This window comes from Carettochelys insculpta, chromosome 3 (assembly GCF_033958435.1).
Source record: "Carettochelys insculpta isolate YL-2023 chromosome 3, ASM3395843v1, whole genome shotgun sequence".
NCBI lineage: Eukaryota > Metazoa > Chordata > Testudines > Carettochelyidae > Carettochelys > Carettochelys insculpta.
The window spans coordinates 54,910,723-54,937,257 of record NC_134139.1 but is presented as its reverse complement, the minus strand read 5'-3'; the positions used below and the strand labels follow the sequence as shown (position 1 = coordinate 54,937,257).

General features: G+C 45.6%; 1 pseudogene; it reads right to left on the bottom strand.

Moving 5' to 3' along the window:
* Positions 1-3,917: 3,917 nt before the first annotated feature.
* On the bottom strand, positions 3,918-24,702 carry LOC142010147 (uncharacterized; annotated as a pseudogene).
* Between the last annotated feature and the right edge of the window lie 1,833 nt (positions 24,703-26,535).

Below are 26,535 nucleotides of genomic sequence, written 5' to 3'. Positions count from 1 at the left end.
GTAGTGCTGATTGGCTCTGAATGACTGTTGGTGGGACCTGGCCAAGGCCTCAGTTCTAATACACTGATATGGTTGTGCTGTGAAGCACATTTGTTACATTCCTATTTAAACCCTCTCTACACTGCGCTCCTCTCCAAGGGAATGCCACCATTCCCTTGTGTTCAGCAATGAATCTCCTCCCTTTCTCCAGCACAACAGAGTCTTGAGAAAGGCAGATTCCATAATCTGCATTTTGATACAAAGGTAAATAAAACCTCTGGTTTTGGAGAGGCTTTATTAAAAGCAGTACACCAGTAAAAGTTTTCTAGTCTGTTTAGGTCCAGGCTTTCAGATTCTGCATCAGGCTCTGATTCAGCCTCCGTTAATGCTTCCTCATCAACATTGCTAACAATGGTCTCCTCACTGGGGGTATAACTAGGATTATACTTACTGCCAGAATCCTCTGGCACAGAATCTCTGTGAGTCAGAGCAGGAAAATAATTAACCCGCATCATACTTCTCTGAGGAATGAAGAGAAAACATAAGAAGATTTATAGGGTACTGAATTCACCCTGCTCCTGAGGAGAAGAATGTCTAAGCACTGAGAATAGCACTGCCACTCGAGAGAGTAGGTTGCTGTATCAATGCAGGAAAGTTCTCTACCACATGTATATCCAGTGTATATTCTCCAGTTACTGTATTTATTTTAACGGGAAACTGCTACCACTTACTAATTACTTAATTCCCTCACGAGTTTAGGGTTCTTTGAGGGCCCACACAGAGCTCCCAACACAATTACCGAAAGTAACTCCATCAAAATCACAATATTGTGAAGCTAGTGAGCATAGGTGCTGGAACTTGGGGTTTAGGAGTGACGAAGTATCCTCTGGCTTGAAGGGATTTCCATTATACATAGGATTTACAATTTGGTTCCGTGGCTTCCAGCACCCCCACTATAAAAAATTGTTTAAGTGTCCCTGCTCACGAGAGATCAGAATCAGACATTTTAACCTCCAAACTACCTGCATTTAACTTACATATCACCCTCAAATTTGTCCCTCAGCATCTTCTCAGCCCAGAAGACCAGGTGTATTGTTAAATGTACAACTCCATCTGTTAAAGAGGTTTACTAGAAAACGTGTACCACCCATACAGAATTTTGCTGCCTCCTGGAAGAGAATCTATGTAACAAGTCATACACATAGGTTTACATTTTTGGAGCTGTGTTAAACTCAACAACAATAAAAAATATTAATCAATTCAGCAGCAGTCATCGCCGGCAAAGCAAATTAATATTCATTTCAAGATGACCACCACCCATAAACCAATTATTTCATTTATTGCAGCAATTCTCAAACTGTGGTTTAGGACCCAAAGTGGTCCAGGGCTTGTGTTAGACTTGCTGGGGTCTGGCACAAAACCCGAAACCCAAGACCCTTCCCACCCAGGTCCGAAGCGTAAGAGCCCCCTGCCTCACTCTGGGACACCAAAGGAATCCTCTCCCTTCCTAGCATTTGCTGTGAGTCCCACTTGAGTTATAGGCCCCCTGCCTGCAGGTGAGGCCCAGGCTCCCTCCCACCTGACTTGGGGTGGTAGAACTCAGTTAGGCTCAGGCTTTGGTCACCTTTCCCAGAGAAATGTAGTATTTTTGTTGTCAGTACAGGGGAACAGGGGGTCATGATGTAATAAAGTTTGAAAATCCTTGTTTAATGGAACTGGAGCAGAGGCTGTATGGGCCTTGCTGGCCTGCAGAAATCTCCAGAGAAGTGTGTACCATAGGGTTTTAGTCTGTGAAAAGCAAGACATCCACAATCTGGAAGGCTTTGTGACTCTAAAGACAAAGGGCTTCCTTCTATCTAGGAATGACCTGCTCAGTCTAGCCCAACTCCCTAGTATTATAATCTGCACAGTAAACCCTCAACAGACACGGCTTCAAGTTGCACGTAACTCACTTAACTGCAAGTTAAGCACAACCTGATGCTGCTCTGGAGCCCCTTTTCCCTGCCTTCTCCCAGCCGCGCAGCTGTCAACCTGGCAGCCATGCTGCTGGGGGAAGGCAGAGGGAAGGCTTTTAGCTCGCTTAGCAGCCCACAGCTGCGAGCAGCCAGGCAAGCTAAAAGCCCCTCTCCCTGCCCTCTCCCAGTGGCATGGCTGTCAACCTAGGCAAGCTAAAACCCTTCCCCTTGCCTTCTCCCAGTGGCATGGCTGTCAGGCTGACAGCTGCACCGCTGGGGGAAGACAGGGAGAAGTATCCAGGAAACTGACTAGCTCTGCTGGGCTGCTCAGTTTCCCAGGTCTGCGTGAAAATTTGAGTTACGTGTGGGTTGCAGGAACACAACCCCTGCATAACTCAAGGGTTTACTGTATCTAAAAAGATGTCATATAATGCATCATTGGAAACCAATAACTCATTGATCACTGACGTGCTTGGATGATTTAGGCACAGTCAAGCTACATAATATTATGAAAATGATCTGGAATTATACGTAAAATATACTTGAAGCCAGCAACTTTGGGGGAACTGATTAAAGAGTTTTTTTCCAGACAACTCCTCAAACCTTAGACTTAGATCCGCCTGTACGTCTGGGCACATTGATCAACAAGTGCTCTCCAGAGATTTCAGTCTGATGTCACTGTTTCCGCTTCTTCCCACGTTATACCAATGTTCTTAAAGTCTTCTTTAACCGTGCTTCACCACGTTTTCAGTGGTCTTCCCCTCTTTCTCTCTCCTTTAGCTGGTGCCCATCGCATTGCTACCTTTGGATGAAGATTATCTGAAAGACGCAAGATGTGTCCAGCAAGACGCAATTTACGCTCTGCCACAACATCCTGCAGTCTCCGCAGACCACATCTTCGTAGAATCTCTTCATTAGTAATGTGATCGATGTAGGTAACACCAAGGATCTTACGCAGACATCGTTGGTGGAACACATTCAGCTTATGTGATATTCTTGCAGTGTTTTTCCATGTTTCACTGGCGTAGATTGCAGTGGACATGACAATAGTGCTATAGAGTCGAAGCCTTGTAGCAAGGCCAATTGCTGACGCAGACCAAATTGGGCATAGTCTTTGGAACACTGCCGAGGTGTTCCCAATTCTGCAGCTGACATCTGCCTCGACATGCCCATCATTGGACAGAGTGCTGCCAAGATAGGTGAACTGCGAGACATCTTCTAAGAACTGACTTTTGACCACTATTGGCGTGTTCGCCTGAGCTTTTCCAATCTGCATCACCTTTGTTTTATTGATGTTTATCCTCAACCCAACTTTACCTGCTTCTTTTTCTAAACTTGTTGTCATGTCCTGCAAGCATTCGCCTGTTTCTGCAAGCAGTGCGATATCATTGGTGAAGTCCAGATCCATGAGCCAAGAGATACCAAAATTCATCCTGCACATTGCTTTCCTCATAATGAAGTCCACAACCAAAAGGAACAAGAATGGTGATAGAAAACACCCTTGCCGCACACCAGAGTCAATATTGAAGAAATTGGTCATACCACTATCGGTCCTCACACAGCAACTGGAGTTTAGGTAGAGATTTTTGAAGGTGTTGATGTAGTGCTGCGGGATACCATAACTATGTGCTAAGTTCCACAATGACTCTCTATGTACACTGTCAAAAGCCTTTTTGAAATCAATAAAGTTTATTGACGGCGGCTGTTGAAATTTAATACTCTGTTCAATTATGTTGTGCAACGTGAAAATTTGCTCACTGCATGAGTGTCTGCGCTGAAATCTAGCCTGCTCCTCTGGCAGTGTATTATCCACTGCGGCCAGAAGCCTCCTGAGCAGGACAATACAAAACACTTTGCCTGGGGCTGATAGAGGCGTAATGCCTCTCCAATTACCACAATCGGTGACGTTCCCCTTTTTTGGTAACTTAACAATCACTCCCTTCCTTCAATCACTTGGGACACACTCTGCTCGCCAGCATGCGTTCAACACCCCGTTAGTTCTTGCATGACACTGTCGCCCCCATACCTTAGTAATTCGGCCGTGATTTGGTCAAGACCGGCGGCCTCGTTATTCTTCAGCAATCTAATGGCTTTATCAGTTTCTTCAAATTTGATTACACCTACATCTACTTCTAGTTTGTCAGAAGGACTGGAATTACTAAAATCGTAGGTTGTGGCTGGAGCTGGCTGGTTTAATATCTCTTTGAAGTGCTCTATCCAGTGTGCATCTTGCTCTTCTTTACTAAGTAAGATCTTCCTGTTCTTATCCTTGATAGGAGCATTGGAATTGCATCTTGCACCCGTTAATTCTCGGACAATATGATACAGCGTCTTGGTGTCATATTTCCTAGCTGCTGCTTCTGCTTCAGCACCCTTACACTCCAACCATGCTTTTTTGTCAGCCCAGCAGCTTTTCTTAATTTGATGATCCAGCGATTGATACTTTGCAATAGCCTCTGCTGTCTCGTTTGGCGATTTTGCCTGGTCTCTATGCTGTTTCGTGATTTTACACTCATCTATCAGTTTCCAGGTTCTGTCTTGTATCCAGCGTTCTCTTTGTATGCCTCTTTTCTGTCCAATCATCTCTTCCGCGCTCTTAGTCACTGCTTGTTTGAACCACATCCACTGGTCTTCGAGTTCATTTTCACGATGCATTTGTTGGAACTGATTCTTGAGTTTGAGCTTGTACTGTTCAGCCATGGTCTGATCTCTGAGCTTTTCAACTGCGAAGAACCGGAGTGGTTGCCTTTCTCTTTTTCTTTTTAAGCGAAGGCGAAGCGATGCCATCAGAAGATGATGGTCCGATCCAATATCAGTTCAACGATACACTCTTGCATCTAACAGCGCTGATTGCCAGCATTTGCTGATACAGAGATAGTCGATCTCGTTGTTAGTGATGCCATCAGGAGACCATCATGTTTTCTTATGAATATTTTTGTGTGCGAAATAGGTGTTTCCAATACACAAGTTATTCATACTACAGAACAGCAGTAGGCACTCTCCATTATCGCTCGTTTGTGTCGCTGATCCGTATGGGCCAATCACGTGTTCCCATCCTTGTCTTTTGCTATCTATTCATGCATTCATATCGCCCATAAGTAACCTCACGTCGTGCATGGGGACACCATTGATAGTTTCTTGCAGCAGGTCGTAAAATGCGTCTTTTTCAGTTTCGTCAGCATCCTCAGTTGGTGCATAAACTTGAATCACGGTAGTCTTTGCATGCCTCGACTGAAACCTTGCTGTGATAATGCGCTCGCTTACGGGCTTCCATCCAATTAATGCCTGCGTTGCATCCTTGCTGAGTACCAGACCTACACCGTGCACATGTTGGTCATCATTTCCAGAGTACAGAATGGTCTTTCCATCACTTAGCATCCTGTCACTTCCTAACCACCTCATCTTGCTAACGCCTAGAATGTCCATTCAGTAGCTGTCAAATTCGCGAAGTAACTGACCTAGCTTTCCACACCGGTATAATGTTCGTACGTTCCAGGTTCCGACTTTCGTCAAACCACGTGTGGCCAAATTCAATCCACTATTTATTTGTACTGGAGATTGTAGGAACAGATAATTTGCATTAGATAAAAGATAAAAATAGATAAAAATCCTAAATAGAGAGACAATATAGGATCTATATCAGACAGCATGGCAGCCATATCCAGCAGGGAGAAGGAACTCTTCTGGGGATATATTTCAGAAGAATTAATCTGAAAGTTTACTGGCCTACAAAGAAAGGAGGAGCAAACTCCTAAGGCATCCTTCACTTGAGCTAACAAGGAATACTAGCACCTCGGATTCTGTCAGGATCTTGACTATAAGCTAGTCATCCCATTGTTAGAAAAGGAAGACTGATGAGGAAACTACCTTGTACAAAGACCATCGCTTCTTAAATTAGGCCTTAGCTATGAAAAAAGAGAAGTTACTCACCTGTAGTAACGATGGTTCTTCGAGATGTGTCCCTGTGGGTGATCCACAGTAGGTCTCGGGCTCGCCCGGCGCTGCAGATCGTAATTCTTCTAGCAGTTTCCACTGGATCGCGCATGCGCCGATGTGCGCCGCTCCCTTGCGCGCCCTCGGTCATGTGCGCAATCCGGTCCCGGCCAGTTCCTTGACCAACCGCCTCGGATGCTCCTGAAAAACACCGGACAGCGATCCGAAGCGGGGAGGATGGGCGGGTAGTGGAGCACCCACGGGGACGCATCTCGAAGAACCATCGTTACTACAGGTGAGTAAGTTCTCTTTCTTCTTCGAGTGGTCCCCGGGGGTGCTCCACAATAGGTGACTACCCAGCAGTAACCCCAAGTAAGGAGGTGGGTACTCGATTCATGTGCAGCTTGCCCTCGAAAGGACTGCTGTCGATAGACGAGTATCCTCATCGAACACCCGATACAGGGCATAATGCTTGGCGAAGGTGTCATAGGATGACCAAGTCGCCACTCTACAAATGTCTTTCAACGCGATTCCCTTGAAGAAGGCTGTTGATGCCGCCACCGCTCTGGTGGAGTGAGCCCTAGGCGGGGCCAGCAAAAGGGTCTTTCGAAGCTCGTAGCACAGTTTTATACAGGACACAATGTGCTTTGAAATTCTCTGGGAAGAGAGGCCTTCCCCTTTTGACCTGGGAGCGAGAGACACCAGAAGCCTGTCCGTTTTCCAGAAGGACTTGGTTCCGTCTATGTAAAAGGCCAACGCCCTCCTCACATCTAGGAGATGCAGGCGCGCCTCCTTGCTGGAGCTGTGAGGCTTTGGGAAAAAAAAAAAGGGTAAGACTATTGGTTCGTTAAGATGGAACTCCAAGGAAACTTTTGGAACGAAGGCTGGGTGTAACCGTAAGATCACCGACTCCTTTGAGAATACTGTGCAGGGCGGCGTTGCCATCGCTGCTGCGAGCTCGCTCACCCTCTGGGCTGACGTAATCGCAAGAAGGAAGGTTGTTCTCATGGTAAGGAGTCAGAGGGGTACCATGGCTAACGGTTCGAAGGGTGGTCCCGATAGCGTGTGGAGCACCAAGTCCAAACTCCACGACGGTGGTAGCGGTTTTCGAGGGGCGTACAGGTTTACCAGCCCCTTCAAGAACCTTGTGACGATAGGGTGGGCAAATACGGTGGACCCTTCCTCTTTGTGCCAAAAAGCTGAAATAGCTTGAGGTGGACCTTTAGCGAGGATAGAGAAAGCCCGTCTCGTTTGAGGTCCAATAGGTATTCTAGTATTACAGTTATAGAAACGTCAAGAGGAGCTAATTGTTTGGTGGAGCACCAGGCAGTAAAGCGTGTCCATTTCTGTTCATAAGTCCACCTGGTGGAGGTCCTTCGGCTACACTCTAAGACTTGTCGTACTCCCTCCGTACACATGCTCTCTAAAGCGCTGAGCCATGGATTAACCATGCTTGTAGGCGTAGTCCCTGAGGGTGCGGGTGCACTATGGATCCCTGAGCCTGCGTGAGTAAGTCCGGCGCCACCGGTAGGGGGAGTGGTGGACGATCCAGCATGCGCAGAAGCAAGGGAAACCATTGTTGCCGGTCCCAAGTTGGAACTATGAGTATCATGTGAGCTCTCTCCCTTCTAACTTTCTGCAGAACCTTGTGGATAAGTGTTGTAGGGGGAAACACATAGAGTAGAGGGACCTTCAATGAGATCATGAATGGGTCCCCCAGGGACCCCCGCCCTATTCCTGCTTGGAGCAGTACTGGGGACACTTCTTGTTGTACTGGGTGGCAAACAAATCGACTTGGGGAAACCCCCAGGTACGAAATATGCATCGTAGCAGGTCGGAGCGGATCTGCCATTCGTGCATGAGTGCGAAGCGCCTGCTCAGTTGATCTGCCTTCACGTTGTGGGCACCCAGCAAATACGAGGCTTTCAACGTCATGTTGTTGGCGATGCACCAGTTCCACAATCGGACTGCTTCCGCACATAGCGCACAGGATCATGCCCCTCCTTGTCTATTGATGTAGAACATAGTGGAGGTATTGTCGGTATTGATCCCGACTACTTTGCCATGTAGGTATTTCCGAAAATGTCTGCACGCATTGAACACCGTTCTGAGCTCCAGTATGTTTATGTGCAGTGTCTGTTCTGCAGGGAACCATACCCCTTGCGTTACCTTGCTGCCAATGTGTGCTCCCCATCCTATGTGGGAGGCGTCGGTTGTAAGAAAAATAGAAATTTGTGGTTGGTGGAAGGGCACCCCCACTAGCAGGTTCTTGGGATTTCCCCACCACGCTAGGGATCTGCACACTTCCGTCGTGGGCGACACTACCCTATGGACAGTGTGGGATGCCGGTTTGTAAACACTCGCCAGCCAATGCTGCAGGCTTCGCATGTGTAACCTGGCATTCTGTACCACAAACGTCGCTGCCACCATGTGCCCCAACAGTTGCAGGCACGTTAGGACCGGCACCGCGGGGCTGTACGTCATGACTTGCACCAGGGAGTTGATGGTGCGGAAGCGGGCTTCGGGCAGGTATACTCTTGCTGCGATAGAGTTTATGCGTGCCCCTATGAACTCTATATCTTGCGTGGGTTCGGTCTTTGACTTTGCGAGGTTGATAACTAGGCCCAGCGAAGTAAACGTGTTCGCGGTGACGCGTATCATGCGTAGGACCTCTGCCTTTGAGGCCCCTTTCAGTAGACAGTCGTCCATATATGGAAAAATAAACACGCCCTGCCTGTGCAGGTAAGCTGATACCACTGCCAGGGTTTTGGTAAAGACTCTGGGTGCCGAGGATAGGCCGAACGGAAGAACCCTGTACTGGAAATGTTCCCCGCCAACCGTGAAGCGGAGGAAGCGTCTGTCTGCCGGGTGTATTGTTATATGAAAGTAAGCGTCTTGTAAGTCGAGGGCTGCAAACCAGTCTCCATCGTCCAGTGCTGTAAGTATGGAGGCAACTGTGATCATCCGAAAGCGTTGCTTGTGCAAATAACGGCTGAGGCCCTGTAGATCCAAAATCGGCCTCCAGCCTCCTGTTTTCTTCTCTGTTAGGAAGTAGCGTGAGTAAAAACCTTTCCCTTGGAATTGTTCCGGCACTCTTTCCACCGCCCCTATGAACATGAGGTGATCTACCTCCTGCTTCAGCCTCGCCTCGTGGGAAGTGTCCCTGAGAGGAGGCTGGGTGGGAGGTTTCGTCGGTGAAAGTGACTGGAAGGGATCGTGTAGCCCGTGGCTACAATTTCCAGCACCCATTTGTCTGTTGTGATCTTTTGCCATTGGGAGTGGAACGGTTTGAGGAGATGATGGAACATGAGGTTAGAGTGGCATTGAGCGATGGTGTTGATAGTGCAGTCCTCGACATACCCATCAAACTTGCTGCCTCTGGGCTTGCCCTGAGGGTGTATGACTTTGTTGAGAACGTCACCTGGGGGCCCTGTACTGCTGCTGCTGTTGATGGCACCCTTGGTCACAGCCTCGCTGATATTGTGCGCGCTGTGGCTGGTAAGCGTAGCGTCTTTGCTGAGGATAGAATTTCTTTTTCTTGTATGGGGGAGTGTAGATACCGAAGGTCTTAAGTGTGGCCCTTGAATCTTTGCTAGAGTGGAGGACCAAGTCGGTTGAATCTGCAAACAGCTTTTGCTTGTCAAAGGGAAGATCCACGATCTTCACTTGTAGATCTCTGGGGATACCAGACGTCTGGAGCCAGGACTCCCTATGCATTACCGCTGCTGTGGCTGTTGAGCGTGCCGCTGTGTCCGCCACGTCCAGGGCAATCTGAACTCCCATTCGCGATGCCGCGTAGCCCTCTTGGACAATCGCCTTTAACACTGGCTTCTTGTCCTCCGGAAGTGAATCCATGAGAGAGGTAAGTCTAGAGCAATTGTCAAAGTTATGGTTTGATAAATGTGCTGCGTAGTTTGCGATTCTCAATAATAGGGTAGAGGAGGAGTAGACCTTCCTGCCGAACAGCTCTAATTTCTTAGCATCTTTATCCGACCCCACGATTTGTAGTGAGATGTCTTCAACCTCTGCTGGGACGATTCGACCACCAAAGAATTGGGTTGTGGGTGGCTAAACAGGAACTCCATACCCTTGGCTGGGATGAAGTATTTCTTATCTGCCCTTTTGTTCATAGGCGGAATAGAGGCTGGAGTCTGCCATATGTTAGTGGCTGACTCCATAATGGCTTCGTCCAGCAGGATAGCAATTTTAGAAGCCGGGGGTCTCAAATTTTTCAGGAGTTCATGGTGCTTCTCCTGTACCTCTGCTATTTGAATGTCCTGCGTGTATGCTACTCCTTTTAACAGCTCTTGGAATTGTTTAAGGTCATCCAGAGGGGAGACATCCCCGGGGACAATCGCCTCATCTGGGGAGGATGAGGAGGAACCGCTGGGGTAGAACTCCCCCAAGTCCTCTGGCTCCCAAGTTCACTGGTATGCTTGCTCCCTTGTGGGCTGTGAAGGAAAGTCTCGGGACTCTGGACCCAATTCCCCCTGGGACAACTGCGTTCCTCTCCCAGAGTGAGAGTGTACATGGGAGTATTGGCGAGGAGTGGGAGAGGATCTGCCCCTGGATCTGGACCTCCGATGTCGGTGTTCAGTATGATGAGGACAGCCATAGCAACATGGGCAAGGGCCCGGTGATGGAGACCTGGACCACGATCGGGGAGTGTACCCATGATGTCTGGGAGAGCGGGATCTCCGTGATGACATTGATAATGGTGAAGCTGGTTTGTGATAGTACTCAAGGGGATCCGTGCCCAAAAATGGTGAAGGTGGCCTGAGCCACAGCAAAAGTGGTTGGAGGAACGGAGACAGAGGGCCGAAATAAGCCGTTAGAGTTTCTGCCCAGCGATGCGGTGTGTGTATCTCAAGAGGGGGGCTGGGTGACAAGGGCATGGCAGCCCTGTCTGGAGATGGACTGAGGTGCCGGGTTTTGGCTCTAGCCTTCCCCCTCCCCTGCAGGGTGGGCGCCGCCCCCTCCCGTGCTGGGGATCTTGGCCCCGTTGTCGGTGCTGCGCTCGGTACCATCATCAGTGGTGCCACGCGGGTAGCTTCCTCTGGCGCCAGTAGGCCCTGTGCTGGGTGCCTCTGCGCCTTCGACACCGCGAGAGCTGGTGCCGCGTGAGGCGGCGCCGCTGATTCCGGTGCTCGCTGCACTGGCGCTCACGGCGCCTTCCGTGCCAACTGCTGTATAGTTGGAGGCCCGGCCTCGGCCACGTGCGCTACTGCGCTGCCGCTTTCACCAGCTGGCGGCTGAGGGCTCTGCGTTCCGCTCGTCCTGCTCGCTGGGACCGCCGGCAAGGATCGAGCTGGGGAGAGCTTCTTCTTCTTCTGCACAGAAGGGGTCAAAGACGCTGCCTTCCTTTTATGTGACCCAGAGGGCCCTTCTGTGTGAGGCTTCTCCGGCGGCTCAGGCTGGAGGGCCTTATCAAACAAGATCATTTTGAGCCTCATTTCTCTCCTTCCTGGCCCTGGCTGTAAGCTTAGTGCAGTGCGAACACTTCTGGGTAACATGAGACTCCCCCAGGCAACGAATGCACTCACTATGCCCATCAGAGGCCGGCATAGCCTTGCGGCATGACTCACACTTCGTAAACCCCGAGGAAGCCATCGCGGTAAGTCTTTACTGTTAATCGGGTACTTAGCCGCTAATTAGCGCGTTCTACCACCCAGATAACATTCACGGCCCTCAAGGTAGCGGCTGGCTTAAAACAGCCTTCTTTGTCCGCTCCCCTTCCCTCCGTTCCTCTTCTCTCTACTGTATTGTATGCCTTGCTTTTTTTTTTTTTAATAGGAAAAGAAAAACAAGCTAACAAGGAAAAACAACCACCTTATCTGTCTCAGGCTAAAGAGCCGGAGCGGATTCCATCTGCAGCTGTTGGCGGTTGAGAAGGAACTGGCGGGGACCGGATCGCGCACATAACCGAGGGCGCGCAAGGGAGTGGCGCGCATCGGCGCATGCGTGATCCAGTGGAAACTGCTAGAAGAATTCCGATCTGCGGCGCCGGGCAAGCCTGACACCTACTGTGGAGCACCCACGGGGACGACTCGAAGAAGAAGTGTATTTTTGTTTGTTTGTACCCCTTTCTATCTCTGTCCCTCACACCTGAGCTCACTTTAAAAATAAAACAATTGAGAGGTTAGATCTGAGTAAACCTACTGCTTTGACTGAAGTGAAGTGACTGCTGACTCCAGTAAAAATAACAAGCTGTTGTTTGTGCTCCTATAAAGGACCAATAAAATTAATAACTTCTGTGAGTATTCCAGGAGGGAGCTGGACACTGCAGGGATTCTGTCTGGGGTCAATCTGGGACTGCAAGGTGGATGTTGGTGTCACTCCGCTAACAGTAACTGGGCAATGGAAGCCTTTGTGTGGCCTATGAGCCTGGAGAATGGGTGTTAACATCTAGTCTGTGAACCACAGCAGCGAAACATGTAAGACACCCAGAGCTGCAAGGCAGGTGGTGACAAAACCCCTGCATTGGTCTTTGCTGAATCCATGAACATGACAGTCTCACAATCTTTCACACCTCTGTACGGAATTTATTTCAACACATCTGTGTATACACTTGTGCATAGGAAATGCTACATTGGTAAATCTTCCATTCATGACAACCATTCTTTTTAAATTAACAACAGTAAACTATGCAGAAGGAAAGTTAACTTTCACAACAAAGACTAATCGTTTTTCTAAAGAAAAAGGGAGAATATGATAGAAGATAAGCTAATGGTGTGGAATATGTACATGCAGATGATCAGCCTCACTCCAACCTCAGTGTGATGCTCAAGTAGTGCAAGAAGTAGAGACTGTCTGCATCCCCCTAGCTGGGAATTTTCTAGGAGCTGGAAGTATATGCAGGGCCAAGAAGAGGTATGGCCAGAGTAAACTGAGCTCTGGCGATGTTCAGCTGCTAGATGGTCACCCAAGGACATTGGGAAATTCACAAAGCCACAATTAGCCTCCCGATGAGCCCCTATTTCTTCTGTACACTGCAGAGAATTTAGCTTGTAGATTTTTATTTATTTATTCATATCCCTCACGTATATGCTTTTGACACGCCAGCAATCTGATACATTCAGGACACTATCTCATGCCTCTAAAAGTGACTGGGAGTTATGCCATTAATTCTTGTAGGAGAAAGATTAGGCTCATAATCTGCTTTGTATTTGCTAACAGGTCAGGAATAGTTGGTACTATAACATACAAATACTCCCATCACTTCGGAGCAGATTGTCCGGACATGTATTTCAAATCTTGGCAGAAATTATCCCTTCCCATATAAAGTTACAGTACAAATCCTTGCATGGAACTAAAATGCAGACACGTACCACTCCTACGCACATTTCCCCTCCCTCTTTAATTTGAAAGCATTTAAAATCTTATAAAAGTTGCCAAATTCATAGGCTTAGTTTGTTGCTGAAAGGAATTAAATCTTCAAAGCTGTCAGAGGAACAGATCAACACTGTGACTTCTGTATTAAAGTACACATTCGGAATTCTGCTAGCTGGGTGTGGTGAAGCACTTCAAGGCCTGCATCCTGCTTCTCAAACATGTCTCTACTGGGCCTCTTGATCAGTAGGATGCCCTACAGCTTACTCCTGGCCCGGGTAAACCATGCTTTATATAGATAATATTTCAGTGTTTACAATATTATAGAGTTAGAGCAAAAGTTGAGTGTTTCATGCCACTCCAACAATAGAGAGGGGAATAAAAACCTTCAGTAATCTCCTTGAAATCTTTCCTATTCAATGCAAATCTAAATTCTAATGTTCTATGAACTATCAATATTGCTTCAGTGTTCCAGTCTGCTACGAGAAAACAGGGTGATAAATAATAGCCAAAAGAATGTCAAGAATAAATAATTCTAAATCACCTGATTTCCTTATTTGCAATTGTATCTGGACTAGTGGATTAGGAAGAAGTAGCAGACATGAAATATCCCGAACTTTAGCAAGACTTTAGACAAAATTTCACATGACAGTATCGTGAGCAAATGAGGGAAATATGGCATCCACAGTTGAACACAGTTATGAGGTGCATCATGGGAACCCTTAAGTTGACTCCAACACTGTGGCTCTCTGTTCTGTCTAACATCACTTCCCTGCTGATATGCCAAACTGCTGCAACATTTCACAAAGCTCAGTGAATCCAGGAAAATTTATATCCTCCTATCCACCAAGACCTTTACAACAGCCACCATCCCACAACCTCTCAGGTCTTGCCAGGCTTTCTGGAGACAACTGTTTTGCCTCATGCAACCAGACTAAAAGGAGGAGGGTTGGAAAGTAGATTGGGCTAAATAAGACTTCAAATAAGCACTTTGTGCCAGGTCCCATGCAGAAGGTTCCTGGATTTGATGTTCCACAGTCACCGTGGTCAATTTTGAACTGAATGCAAGACAACCATGGTAGAGGTAGTCAATGACGGTACAAACAGAAAAGTCAAGGACTCCCCAGTGTGCAAGTGTGGGTCTCTACAACAGACCATTGCGCATATTAGTGTCCACCGCCCAACTGATAAATATGAAAGAGACATTACTGTAATAAATTCTGCTACTCCCAATGTAGCCATTTGGCTTGGCCAACTTCTGGTGAAATTGTAGTTTGCTGCTCTATATCAGCCACACAAAAGAAGAAGACAGAAAAGTGCAAAATACTAAACTTAGGAAGGAAACAATCATATGCACAAATACAAAATGGGGAACAACTGGTAGGCAGCAGTACTGCAGAAAAAAATTTGAGGCATACTGTCAGCTCATTTAATTCATGACTCACAATGTGGTATGGTTGTGAAAAAGGATAATATTATGGGATGTATTTACAATTCTAGTACTCAGCACTAGCTTGGGCACAATTGGAGCAGTATGTTCAGTTCTCAGCATCAAGAAAGACGAGATATTGAACAATAGGTTTAGAAAACATGACGTATGAGGAAAGATTGAGAGAAGTAGGTATCTTTAGACTTCAGAAAAGATGTCTGAAAAGGGACCATATAATAGTCTTCAAACATGTAACGGGTTGTTTTAGAGAAGAAGGTAATCCATATCCACTAAATGTAAGTTGGGAAGTAACCAGATAGTGTGCAGGTAGAGAGATTTAGTTTAAATAATGTAATAAGGCAGAGTTTCCCTAGGGTACCCTCTTGCAGCCAGCATTGATGTGATCCATATGTCTGCCTCAGTTTCCCATTTCTATAGCCCATTCAAAGGAACAGTCTCTCATGGCCTATTACAGAAACTACATCTGAAAATAATTTATTCACATACACAAGTTCAGTAATTCCCTCAACACTTTGGAGTAAAATTATTTTCCAATTTCCATGCCAAACAATCTACAGGTTTTTCGTCATTCCATCTCCCAGTAATATCCGCAGCAAATCACCTACCTAAGAATCAATAGCAGCATTTTGTTTTCAGTTCCTTTAGCCTCCAATGCAGGGCCACACTGCCTGAGAGTGAGTAGGCTTCCTCATGTCCCCCCAGCAGTGTTCCCCTCTTCCTGGCCTACCTTGCTCACAAGTTTTGCTGCTGCTTACTGGATCCCCATCCACCCGCAATCACCCTCTTGACTTTAAGGTAAGCTTCCTATGACTAGACTAGATCTTCTCCATATTGCCAGGGAACACTGCCCAAGCCTTCAGTTCATCATCTCTGGTCAGTTCTCACCAACAGCTTTCCTCAAAGTTCTTAATGAGCTCAACTGCTTCCCTCCTTCCAATCAACCCTTGCAGTTCTTCCTTGATGCTTTTCTTTACCTTGGGTCTCAGGCAACTGGCCCATTGGAGAGAAGTCTGGGGACCCAGTACATCCTGTCCACTGAGGCCTCACACTTCGTTTTATTTAAACAGACATTACAAATATTTCAGGGACCCCAATACTATTGTCTATTTCACCAACATCAGCCCTGCAAGCAACTCTCACCTACCCCTTTTTAACTCTTCTCTCAGATTCTAATCCACCAAATATCTTACTTGGCCAACCTCCTCCCTTCTCAGGGACTGATGCCCTCTTTTAAGACCAGATGGGGGTCAGATGGGGGTCAACTGGCTTCTTTCCTCTTAAATAACCAATGTCACCCTGTGATAGATAGTTAAGTACTGGGACAGGTTCCTTATCATGGGAAGATTTTAATAACAGATTATACAAACACCATTCAGGGATGTTCTAGAAATACTTGTCCCTGCTTCAGCACAGGCAGAAGGACAGCATGTCCTCTTGAGGTCCTTCCAGCCTTTCTTTTCTATAGCAGCATGCAAGGAGACTGTAACATTCTACTACACTCTATACTTTATGCAAGAGACAGTTTATGAGCTACATTGGTGCTTGAAGACATGAATTCTAGCTCAAGCACAAATATCTGAACTAGTTTTGATTGATATATAGTTATACTTGTGTAAAGCGACTTAAGCTACGCCAACAAAAGCTTCTTTTCCCTAGTATAACTGTGTTCACATCTGTCAGTTGCGCCACTTTAATTGCATTCAGTTTCTAAATTCAATATAGCTCTGGTGCATGGCTGGCCAAAATGTAGCCCATGAGGCATATCTGGTCCATCAAGCTGCGGGATTAAGCCTGTGGGAGCCTCAGCCAGCTCTCTGCTTGTCCCACCCCCTGCTCAGAAAAGCCAGAGGCAGGGCTCTATGAATGCTGCAAGCCAAGGGGAGGGTCAGAGGCTTCTCACACTGCTCCCAACGCCAGAAAAATCTTGCAAAACCCCATCCCAGATCCTGCACCTCCTCCTACACCTCAGCCCCAGGTCACAACCCGCTTCCAGGCCTCCTATACCGCTTCTCCAGGTCATAATCCTTTCTTGTGCTCATACCCCCTTCTGGACCTTGCACTCCTTCCACAACCCCAGTTTCCTTTCCCCTGGTCACAATTCCCTCCTTCACTCAAACTCTCACACATCTCACACCACCTCCTGCATACCAATCCCTTATCCCAAGCACTCTTCTGCACCCAACCTCTATTCCTAACCCCACACCTCCTCCATTAATATCAGAGAAGAGTGTGGCCCTTGATCACTTACCAAATGCTTGGAGTGACCTCTTATCAAAAAATAGTGCCCACCCTTGCTTCAGTGGTACTAATGTATAGACCAGTACTAACACAATACTGTCAAATAAACCCTCCATTCTATTTACAGAGTGATGTCAGAGAGCAATGCATTTCCCATTTACACAAACTGATGATCTGGCCCTATCTTTGATAAGATCAGAAATTCCACATAATGGTGATATGAAATCTACAAGTAGTTAATACGAACAATATCTGACTGCTTACAAAGCAGCACAATTGCCTCTTCACGAGCTGGCAGCCAGATGCTCTTCTTTTCCCTGCAGACCAATCATATACTCTTCCAGTCTCTGCAGCCAGTGTAGTGACAACAAAGATTCTGCTCCCGACCATATGTCTCCGGTATGACAGCACGTTACTGTGAATAAATTATTATGCCAAAGGGATTAAACTAAGCACCATCACTACTTAACAGAAAATGACATATCGCCCTAACAGATAAATACAGAATAGTGTGAAAAAGTTCAGAGCAGTGCCCAGAAAGTAAAAGAACAGATTATTTTAATGCCAAGCTGAAATACATTTGTGTTGATACATCCCTTGACATTTTGATGACTATTCAAGTATGTGCCTACAAATCCTTACAATTATATTATGCAAAATCACCTCATTAAATAACAATGGTCTAGTGCAGGGTTGCCCAAGCTTTATAGAGGTGGGACCCATTTTTTTTCAGAAGCTTCTTTGGCGGCCCAAAAATATAAACACATATAAAAAAAATGAAAAATTAATAGCTTTTCACTGTTTATTATTTATTCACAATAGTAGTATATAGCAATAATTTATATATTTTCTAAGGACTAGTATTTTTTTCCCTGAGGACTGGTACTGGGCCACGGACCACACTTGGGAAACATTGGTCTAGTGGCTAGAGCAAAAGACTGTCAGTCATATCTCCTGAATTCTATTCCCATCTCATCTCTTGGGAAAGTCACTTAACTGCGCTGGTCATATTTTCAGCATCAGCAAAATGGCTATAGCCATTACTAAATTATCTCGTAAAACCATTATGATTATTTAATTAAGTTTTTAAAGTCCTTAGAGATCCTCAGATGAAGGGTGCTACAGAAGTTAAAATCAGTCATTTATTTAATTAGTAGTATAATTAATAAATGCCTGTATTTAGTAATTGCTCAGACAAGACTGTGATTGAAGAACACAGCCCACACAGAGATTCAGTACATACTATTGCACCTGTTAGATTTCTGCAATTGTTACATTTCGAGCTATAGTACCTATACCAGTGTTTCTTCAGGAGCAATGAAGTGAAGGAATTATGGCTCAGCTGTTCATGATCTAAACCACCATGGAGCCAAGGTTTCTTATGATTGTGGGATTATCAAAAACTTCTAATCAAGCTAGTTGCCTAAACTGCTTACACTCTCAAAAATATCATTAGCAGCCCCTGTGCATCTTTAGGCACCTACACACCTCGAAAATCTGGCTTGCCAGACTGACATTTATATCAGTTCAAAGATCTAGTGCATTTCTGCAAGCATACCGAAATGTGCCAGGGCTTTGAAATGAATGGAAGAGATGAATGAATGGAAGAGATGGTCACTGCAGGTTATGACAGATTTCACCAAGCCTACTTTGCCCTCGTTGAAATTAAAAGAAGTTTTACCATTAACTTCAATGGGAACAGCATTGTACCTATCACGAACAGTACTGAAAATGCCAATTTTAAATATAAATCAGTTTCTAGGCTGTAATAATTACTTTATTTTAACTTCTGAAGGAACACCTCATTCTATAACAGATATCCAGTCGCTCAATTCTAGTGTCTCTTCTTTTTTTATACAGGACCCATGTAATTTCATGGACTTCACATTTCTCCTGGTGTGAGATCCAGACCAAACACGCAAGACCAAATTTGGTCTTAATTACAACATTATTTGCACAAAATCACTACACAGTGTAGTGACTCTGTATTTAAAACAGTGTCACTGAGGACAAGTTTGACCTGTATTTTTCTGTTCACATCCATAATTTAACAAGATAGCATACAATGAATAACATCTTTGGCTCAACAGCAGTATTTTGCAATGACAGAAAAATGCACTAAATTCTTCCCCAAAGTTCCAGAAATTAATCATGTGGACTCTATCCAGGAGTAAAAATATATTTGCACTGGGGACTGTGGCTCCCAGCTCTTAGTTTAGAAAAAACAATGACCAATGACAAACAGGAAAACAGATGCCTTATCTTGAGCATATGCAATAAGCATTAATAACATAAGCAGTGATGTAGCTGAGTGGATCTCATGTGCTTTTCCCTCAGTTGGGGTTATGGGAGCTCAGCAACTCTGAGAATCAGACCCTAAAATGTAAGGACAGAAGGTACTTCCCACTCTATTTTCAACAATTTACGGGTGAACAGGAAAGTGGTAGACACAAAATAAAGAACACCCTATGTGGAAATCAAATACAAAAAATTAACTATACTGAGCAGAACTTGCAGCGGCAATGCATGTAGAAACTTGCTCAAAGAGACAACATTAGTCATGCACATGCAGGTTAGATGAAAGGAAAAGGCCTGAGGGAAAAGCACATGAGATCCAGTCAGCTACAACACTGCTTATGTTATTTCTCCACAGGCTGTCATGGCAAAAATCCTAGGAAAGAAAGGCATTCTCTAAGGTGGTATGAGAGAATATAGCTAAGACACATTAAATAAGACTGAGAAAGGAAAACTAAAGCTTTCCAGATGCAAGTTCTTAACAGTGGTGTCAAAGTCATAAACAGCAGAATCTATACAATTATAAAAGGAGAGCTATCTGTTCGTCCATCTGTCTGTCTATCCCACTGTAGTCACAAATATTGCCCGGGGCTGTCATGGTGCATACAAGGCTGCGGAGGGGTTGGCGTGGAAGAGCTCCACCTCTGTGCCTACCTGTGACAAGCAGAGCCAGGGCAGGGTTTGTATGGGTGCAGCTCCTCTGCCCACCTCTCTGTGCCCTGGGAGGGAGGGAGGTTACCAAAGAAAGGAAGAAATCGTGGAGCCAAGGCAGCAGCTCTCAGAAAGGAACCACTGCCCATCCCATGCCTCCCTCCCACAGGCCAGTGCTGCACCAACCCAAAACCACTGGGACACCTGTTGCAGCCTCCCTGCCCCACCTCCGCTTTATAATATTGCCCATCCACCCCACTTCCTCTGCCCTGCAGCCCCTCCCCTGCTACACCTCTCTGTTCCTTCCCTCCATCCCCACCCCCTCACACTACCCTTCCCCTGGCTGCAGCTCCTCCCTGGATTTCAGCCAGCCCACCTCCTCACACACACTTACTGGGAGCTGCGCTGTGCTCCCCACTGACAGGTGGACATAAGCCATGAGAACCCCGCTCTGGCTGTCTGGTCACAGGATGGGCAGACGATCTTCTGAAATTTTCCCATTTATCATGCAGCACTGACACTTTCCCATCAGACCAGAATTTGCAATGACTATAAACAAAAGTCAGGGACAGAGTCTAGAGAAATATGGAATATGTTTACCTGCACCAGTTTTTACTCATGGCCAATTATATGTGGGTATGAGTTGGGTAGGCAACCCCAGAAACCTCAAGATATACACAGATCAGCAACCTTTCCATAGGACACCAAGGTGGAAAGCAGCGCCGTAACTAGCTAATTTTGCACCTGAGGCAGGAATATAAAATTGTGCCCCTTCCTGTTTATAAATTCATAGAGCTGCTTTTTTTTATTCCCAAGTACTTAACTATTATTGTCTGAGAAACAGACCTTTCTCACACTGACACATGAATGTTCAGTATACATTACATTTCACTAGACAGGCAGCCCACTGAAAAATTTCTAGGATTCATATATTATACTGTATATTTTAGAGGGTATCCATCTGCCTGCCTGCACTACGTTTGTTCAAGAATGCCTCAAACTATAAGAGCTACACCCACAACACTTGGTATGCAGCTTCCTCTTACCCTAACTTAAACCAAGATCAGCGTTCAGTTGTGCCTGGAACAGGAAAATGCCTGAAATCCCAGGATTTCCCAGAATATGGAAAGGGAAAAATAATGTCAGGAGGGAAGAAATACTTCAGACTCACCACTGGGGGCAGTGAGTGCAGGGAACAGAGATATGGCAGAGTGACCACTGGGGACAGCCAAAGCTGGAAAACAGTAGCCATGTGGAGACAGAGCTGTCACTTACCTGCCAGGAGAGGTAACTGTAGTGGTCTTTTTGTAAAAAAAAAAAAAAAAAGTGGAGTAGGTACTCAGCTGGCTCCCCACCCACTTCCCCAGCCAATCCCGTGGCTGGGGCTGCCAAGGTGCCACTACTCAGGACCAGCAAGTACTGGCACAAAAAAGCACTGACTAAGCAAGTATTCCTGTACCCCAACCCCACACCTGCTGTTCTGTCATAGTGCGGAGCAGGGGGAGCCCTGCTGCCTCCCCACAACTTCCCCACACACTATGCCCCCAATCACTTGCATAAACCATATCCTTTTCCCTTTTATTTTCCAAACAGAAAAAAAAAACTCATTTCACTTAAATATATGAGCACCACTGGGTCAATTTACTAGTATCACAATATTCAGTGGAGATTATTTCGGTAGTCTTGGACATACCAAAAATATAATTTATAAATAATGGCAATGCTCACAGCTATAACTATGTTTCAGACAGTGGGGGGGTGGAATACACTGGTATACAAACAAGTTTAAAAACACCGCAGTGAAGTAGCACCTGGCACAGGTCATTCACTGAGGCTCAAAATTTAGGTAACCTCTTCTTTTAGGTCCCCAATTTCAAACAATTGGGCCTGATTTTCAGAGCAACTGAGCATTTACAGGTTCCATTGACTTCAGCTCTGAACATCAGACATTACATGAGGCACACTGGACATCCAAAAATTGAGGCTCCTAGAATAAAGGGCCACTTTTGAACTTTTTGCCTAAAGCTGATGCCAGTGTTACACATTTTGGACTTATTTTCTACTGTTTTACACCTTACTGAACCATTACCATCTCATATTTTATATCCACTTTGCAGAGTTGTCAACAACTACACAAGATGCAAGGTAACAGAGAATCCAACCATCCGGCCTAGATTGTCTAGTCTGCTAACACCACCTTTATGCCCCAGCAACACCCCCACTATGTTCAGTTAGAATTGAGGTGGTCAAATGGAACCTTTGAAAGTCATATCCACACATTCTGCAGTTGAGTATCTGAAAAGGTAGGGCTGAAGATTTTCTCCTTTACTTGTCACAACATACTCTCTCTCTCCTTTCCACCAGAACTGCTGATAATACATATAATATCCACAGTAGCAATTTATTAATTTGAGGCAGTATAACCATTAAATGTTCTTCCACAATTGAGCTTCACAGCAACAACCATCTAGCCTAGGGTGACCATATCTCCCATGGCCACATATTGGAAGGGGGTGCTTCCCCGAACTTCCCTGAGCCTTGGGGAAGCAGCCGGGACACAGCAGTCATGGTGCTCCCCTCACCTTCCCCAAGCCTTGGCTGGCACCCTGTTGCAGAGAGCACATACTGATGCACAGTACATGCACGCCAGCAGGCAGCTGCGCCTGCGCAGGAAATATGGGACAATTAGTCTCTTTTAGAAAATAAGGTGGGATGCCTTTTCGGCATCTCAAAAACAGGACAGATGGTCACCCTACAACCATCTAATATGAGGCCTGGTTTACACTAGGAGATTAGGCTACATTTGGCTGACTTGGGTCAATTTTCTAAGCAAGCAGTCCACACTATAGGGTCCATTCCAATGACTTTAAGGCTTCTAAGTTCAATTTTCGTATTCCTGCTTTTTGCGAGGACTAACACCAAATTTGACCTTGCATGGCCGACCTTAGGGTTGTGCAGATGGAGCTCTGTGAAATTCAACATTCTTGGCCTCCTGGAGGCATCCCATAGTGTCGCAATCTGACCACTATGACCATAACTACACTGCTTTCCAGGTATGCAGGAAACAGCCCAGGGAAATTTGAACTTCATTTCCTGTTTGGCCAGCATGGAGAGCAGAGCAGGCAGCACTCTTAGCAGAGCATCTGGCCATTAATTTCCATGGTTGCAGATGGGCTCCAACATGAAGCGTGCAGGAGATCTAGGAACTTATTGCTATGGTGTGCTGGCAGAACTACAAAGCAGCAAAAGAAGCACAGATATCTACGCCAAACTCTCATGGGGCATGTTGGAAAAAGAATACACCAGGAATGCCCAGCAGTGCTGTAGGAGAATAAAGGAGCTCAGGCAGGTGTAACAGAAGACAAAAGAAGCAAGCAGAAGTTCTGGGTCATCACCACAAACACTCCATGCTATGCTATGCTATGAGCAGCTGTATGGGATTCAACCACTGTCCCCAAAGAGTCCGTGCATACCTTCCAAGAAATTCCTCAGACAGCCTCTGGCAACAGCAGGGAAGACATGCTGGATGAGGACAAGGAGGACAACAACAATCAGCAGGCAAATGAAGCAGCTGATCTAAGTGATCCAGGAACTTGCTTTAACTTTAAATCTCATCCCTCCCCTGGGACATTTCATAACCAGATCTTGAGGATGGTGAGGGCACCTCCAGTGAATTCTCATTTCTAATCATCCTACAAATGAGTTCAGACAAGTGGGTGTGATCTGTGGTGGGCACTGTTCCGACACAGCCTGGGGCTCCTGGAACATCTCGTTAACATGTTTGGGGACGGAGCAGCAGTCCTCTCTGTACATCTCCATAAAGCTCTCAGACAGATACTCTTTAATCCTTCTCAGAAGGTTTCTGGGGAGGTCTATCTTATTCTAACCTCCATGATAGGAAACTTTTCCATACCAAGCCAGCAGTAAGAAATCTGGCATCACTGAACCACAGTGCAGTGCAACATACTGACCACCCTTCTGGCCACATTCAATCAAGATCTGTTCCTTATCAATGTGTGTTATTCTAATCTGTGATATCTTGCAGTGCAACCTAGAAGAAGCAGGAAAAAGAATATTAAGCTACATAGTACAAGCTACTCCTCCATGCCTGAACCACCCCACCCCTTCCCTTCCCTGAGCTGCTGGGGCAATGGAAACTCACTGTCCCAGTCAAAGGGGTGGGGAGAGTCGAGAAGCACAAGGTGACCATCAGAGCTACACATAGAGTTCCAAGGAGGAAAGAACAGACAAATGTACATTCCACCACTATTTTGCACTTGCTCAGCTTGTAGTTGAACTGCGCCTTACTGTGGTCCAGGCTGCCTGTGTATGGCTTCATGAGCCAAGGGACCAAGGGGTAAGATGGATCTCCCAAGATCACTACTGGCACCTCCACACTTCCAATGGTGATTTTCTGACCTGGAAAGAAAGTTCCACTCTGCAGCTTTCTGAACAGACCATAGATCCTAAAGATGTGCACATCATGCTCCTTTCCAACCATCCCACTTTGATGTCAGTGAAATGGCCCTTGTGATGCACCAGTGCCTGCAACACCTTCAAGAAGTATCCCTTGTGATTTATGTATTCTGTGACAAAGTGTTCTGGTGCCAAGATAGGTATGTGCATTCCATCTATCGCCCTGCCATGGTTAGGGAACCCCATCATGGCAAAATCATCCACTATATCTTGCATACTTGTCACTGTCCTTCATTGCACAAGGGTATTGATCTCCTGGACTACCAGAATCACAGCAGCCCCCACTAAAGATTTGCCTACTCCAAATTGATTACCCACTGACCAGTAGCTCTTTGATGTTGCCAGCTTCCACATATCTATTTCCACTTGCTTCTCAACTGTCATAGCAGGTCTCATTTTGATATTGCTGCACTTCCAGGCTGGGGGAAAGCAATTGTCAAAGTTCTATGAAAGCTAATTGAACATGCAGAAGTTTTGTAGCCACTGCTGATCATCCCATACCTGCAGAACAATGCGATCCAACCAGTCTAAGCTTGTTTCACAGCACCAGAACCAGCACTCCACCGTGAACAAAGCATCAAGTACAGTCAGCGTCTCCCCATGCCTGCTGTCTAGTTTTTCACACTCATGTATGTCTGTGTCCTCCTCAGAGTCCTCATTGCTCTGAAAGCTGTTTAGACTTTGCACATATCACAGCACAATGCGTGAGGTGGTCACAATACTTGCCACAACAGTTTGAAGATGGACAGGTTCCATGCTAGCCCTGCAATGGTGTTTGCATGGCTACCCAGTGAACAAAGGGTGTGTAAACACTTTTTGCTATTGCTTTCCAAAGGGAGCAGGAGGAGATAAGTGCACTATAGGAGGGTGATGATATGTACTCAGAATCACCTAAAACTCTTTTTTGTCTCTTCAGACGCTGGGAACTTAACCCACAATGCAAGAGGAAATCAGGAACCATGGGATAGTTACGCACAATGCATTCCTGACAAAGCTGAAGCTGCCCACCCTAATGGACACACGCTCCACTGACTTCGTGTGCCAATGTGGACATGCAGCCTTGACTTATAAAATTGGGTGCTAAAAATTGACCTTCACAAAGTTTACCTAATCTCCTAGTGTAGAGGTACCCTTACTGACTCAGAGAAATATCTTCCTCCTTAGTCTTCCCATTTTCTTCCCCCTACTAAGTCTCTCACTCTTTCCCTTCCAACTTGTTTGCATGCACCCTCCTTTTCACAGTCAGCAAAACCACAGCTCGGCTGCTGACATATCTTCATTTTACTAGTGGAGTTTGGAAATGCTCTACTTAATTTGTCCTCTCACATGTAGACCTGCAATGCTAGCTGCTTTCTTTGTTATTTTACAGTGCCACTGCAACCAGGGATGTTCACTTCAATATAAATAATCTGAAAAAACAGCTCCTATTGTGATTCAGATCTGGGAGTTTTCATGGTTTTAAGTAACGTCTCCTCATAATAGAAAGCTGTTGTTTCTGTTAGTCTGTTATAACAGGGCAATTAGATGAGCTTTATTACATGGGCAGGACTAAGGGAGCAATCTGATTGCAGAAGTAGAGTTCAGGGTCAATTATGAGGGCGACAATAATAAAATAGTAAGCCCAAGAAAAAATATTTACAAAAAATTAAATAAGGAAAATATATGAATGATTGACCTTTTTAAAAAATCAGCTTTAAATTAGTTTAGAAAAAACAAGCCTCCTTATAAATACGACAGTTCTATAACCTCTAGTCTCTTGTTGAAATCAGCAGCTTTAATTTCAGTTTAAGCCTGTGACATAGTATCTGCTCCAAGCCAAATCTTTGAAGTAGTTGTAGCTGACATGTTCCTGAGCTAAAGAGAGAACTCAGATATTTATTTATGTATTTTTACAAAAGATGTTTGTTTTCTGCACATAGTCAAGTTCCAGTTTAATGAGGGGCCTTCTGACATGGGAAAACTCAAAATACATTCAACTTTCAAAGAAAGCCATTCCTCTTTCATGCGGTTTACATAACTTTTGTGATCATATCTGTTAGTCACTACAAATGTTTAAATCCAGATTTGGCTCTCTTGCCCCATGTTATCAGTTCTCCCTTGCTCTCTCACTGTCCTCATCTTCTCACTAGAAAGCTAGGAATGAGTGTCAGGGGAGGGATAAATTGGTGATTACCTGTTCTGTTCTTTTTTCTGTGGGAAGACAGGATACTGAGCTAGCACATTGGGTCT